The 2,500-nt window shown below is 54.8% G+C and overlaps 4 non-coding genes across 4 annotated transcripts in view; 3 read left to right on the top strand and 1 right to left on the bottom strand.

Moving 5' to 3' along the window:
• The first annotated feature begins 915 nt into the window (after positions 1-915).
• Positions 916-987, top strand: trnae-cuc (transfer RNA glutamic acid (anticodon CUC)). Its single transcript has one exon. It is a non-coding gene; the product is annotated as a tRNA-Glu (tRNA).
• Positions 988-1,068: 81 nt separating this feature from the next.
• trnaq-cug (transfer RNA glutamine (anticodon CUG)) lies at positions 1,069-1,140 on the bottom strand. The gene has a single exon. It is a non-coding gene; the product is annotated as a tRNA-Gln (tRNA).
• A 202-nt stretch (positions 1,141-1,342) lies between these two features.
• trnat-ugu (transfer RNA threonine (anticodon UGU)) lies at positions 1,343-1,415 on the top strand. Its single transcript has one exon. It is a non-coding gene; the product is annotated as a tRNA-Thr (tRNA).
• A 1,055-nt stretch (positions 1,416-2,470) lies between these two features.
• Positions 2,471-2,500, top strand: part of trnae-cuc (transfer RNA glutamic acid (anticodon CUC)) — a 72-nt gene continuing 42 nt past the window's right edge. Inside the window, exon 1 of the tRNA in view lies at positions 2,471-2,500. This exon is cut by the window's right edge and continues 42 nt beyond it. This is a non-coding gene — a tRNA (tRNA-Glu).

Genomic DNA, 2,500 nt, shown 5'->3' with positions numbered 1-2,500 from the left:
CTTCCTGTCCCTCACTCACACCCCACGCCCCGGGGACGTCACACCCTGCTGTGTTAATTGATAGGTGCCGAGGAAAACAATGCCAAGCAGGCTGTCGTTGTCCTCATCAAGTCCCGGGCTCCTCCCCGACTGTGTGGGAACTGACGAGCACTTGCGACAAATGCTGCCATTGGACTCCTTGATTAAGAAGGCGGGGGCCCCTGCGTAGATGAAGCAGCAGTTCAGCAGAAGCGCAAGAGAGATTTTCCTGGAGAGCCTTTGCAGACCAGGAAGCAGACACACGGGCTGCTTGTGTTTTCATTGCCCGCCACAGGCTGCTTTGGCATAACGGGCTCGACCTGAGCAGCGCGGGCATCCCGGAGCCATCTTATCGCGGTCTGGTTCTGGCCTTGTGTAGGGAAAGCCTGGCGTCAATATCGAAGATAGTCGTTATTCTGTTCCCCCAGCGGCAAAGTGCTCTCAACTTGGTGTAAGTCTTGTTTTCTTCTTTGTGCTGGGCGATCTGGTTTTCTTTGTGTGTGTGAGTGTTAACCCACCGATGTGTGATGGCTGTAACTCCAGTGATTGTGAAGAATCTTTAGAAATCTTGTACTGCAAGTTTTGACTGTCAAGCGACACTAGTCTGTATGACACTGAACCTGGTGGGTTTCCCTGTTGTGTCCTTCCAGTCATTCATACCACGGTTCCTCCCCCAGGTGGCTGACCATTGTGTCGCGGAAGCCGTTGTAGCAGTGATTCTTTTGCGGGTTAGATCTAAGTGACGACGGCAGGCGGGGTCGTGTCTTCAACGGGTTACTGCAGTTTTAAGAATCGCTGGTGGACGAGTCTCTGTCTCAATTCAAGATTGCCGAGCTTGGCCCCGCTTTCAGAGCCGACGTCGGGCACGCCACAGACGGGAGAGGGCTTTCCTCCGTGTCCCTGGTGGTCTAGTGGTTAGGAATCGGCGCTCTCACCGCCGCGGCCCGGGTTCGATTCCCGGTCAGGGAAGCGTGGCCTTTTTTTTCCCCACCCCGTTTGTTTCAGCGGTAATTCCCGTTTGGCATTCCAGACACCAATTCCACCCACAAAAGGTTCCACCGAGATTTGAACTCGGATCGCTGGATTCAGAGTCCAGAGTGCTAACCATTACACCATGGAACCACACAAGAGCCAGGCCGACTGTCGATTCCCTCGGTGATCTTCGGTGTCTTCCATGGGCCTGTGCAAGACTTCAGCTTCGCCGTGGCGTCCTTTCTCTGCTTTCTCCGCTGTGTAGCTGAGCCGGGCACCGTGTCTCCCTCATGTTGCCAGCTGCTTGACTCGGTACGTTTGTCTGCGCGTGAGTCAGGACCTGGAGCCTTGTGGCTCCATAGCTCAGGGGTTAGAGCACTGGTCTTGTAAACCAGGGGTCGCGAGTTCAAATCTCGCTGGGGCCTTTTGCACTCGGGCTGGACTCGGAGCAGGGTCTCCCACTTGTAAAGGGGTATCAGCTGAGGGCCATAGTTGTGTGATTACTGGCAAGCAACAGGGTGTGGTGGCTCTTGACTTCCTCTGTCTCTTGCTTGCTTCCTGTCCCTCACTCACACCCCACGCCCCGGGGACGTCACACCCTGCTGTGTTAATTGATAGGTGCCGAGGAAAACAATGCCAAGCAGGCTGTCGTTGTCCTCATCAAGTCCCGGGCTCCTCCCCGACTGTGTGGGAACTGACGAGCACTTGCGACAAATGCTGCCATTGGACTCCTTGATTAAGAAGGCGGGGGCCCCTGCGTAGATGAAGCAGCAGTTCAGCAGAAGCGCAAGAGAGATTTTCCTGGAGAGCCTTTGCAGACCAGGAAGCAGACACACGGGCTGCTTGTGTTTTCATTGCCCGCCACAGGCTGCTTTGGCATAACGGGCTCGACCTGAGCAGCGCGGGCATCCCGGAGCCATCTTATCGCGGTCTGGTTCTGGCCTTGTGTAGGGAAAGCCTGGCGTCAATATCGAAGATAGTCGTTATTCCGTTCCCCCAGCGGCAAAGTGCTCTCAACTTGGTGTAAGTCTTGTTTTCTTCTTTGTGCTGGGCGATCTGGTTTTCTTTGTGTGTGTGAGTGTTAACCCACCGATGTGTGATGGCTGTAACTCCAGTGATTGTGAAGAATCTTTAGAAATCTTGTACTGCAAGTTTTGTCTGTCAAGCGACTATAGTCTGTATGACACTGAACCTGGTGGGTTTCCCTGTTGTGTCCTTCCAGTCATTCATACCACGGTTCCTCCCCCAGGTGGCTGACCATTGTGTCGCGGAAGCCGTTGTAGCAGTGATTCTTTTGCGGGTTAGATCTAAGTGACGACGGCAGGCGGGGTCGTGTCTTCAACGGGTTACTGCAGTTTTAAGAATCGCTGGTGGACGAGTCTCTGTCTCAATTCAAGATTGCCGAGCTTGGCCCCGCTTTCAGAGCCGACGTCGGTCGCGCTGCGGGCACGCCACAGACGGGAGAGGGCTTTCCTCCGTGTCCCTGGTGGTCTAGTGGTTAGGATTCGGC

The sequence above is a fragment of the Lepisosteus oculatus genome, chromosome 6 (genome assembly GCF_040954835.1).
Source record: "Lepisosteus oculatus isolate fLepOcu1 chromosome 6, fLepOcu1.hap2, whole genome shotgun sequence".
Lineage (NCBI taxonomy): Eukaryota > Metazoa > Chordata > Actinopteri > Semionotiformes > Lepisosteidae > Lepisosteus > Lepisosteus oculatus.
The sequence above is the reverse complement of the archived record's forward strand: the minus strand, read 5'-3'. Positions and strand labels throughout refer to the sequence as shown.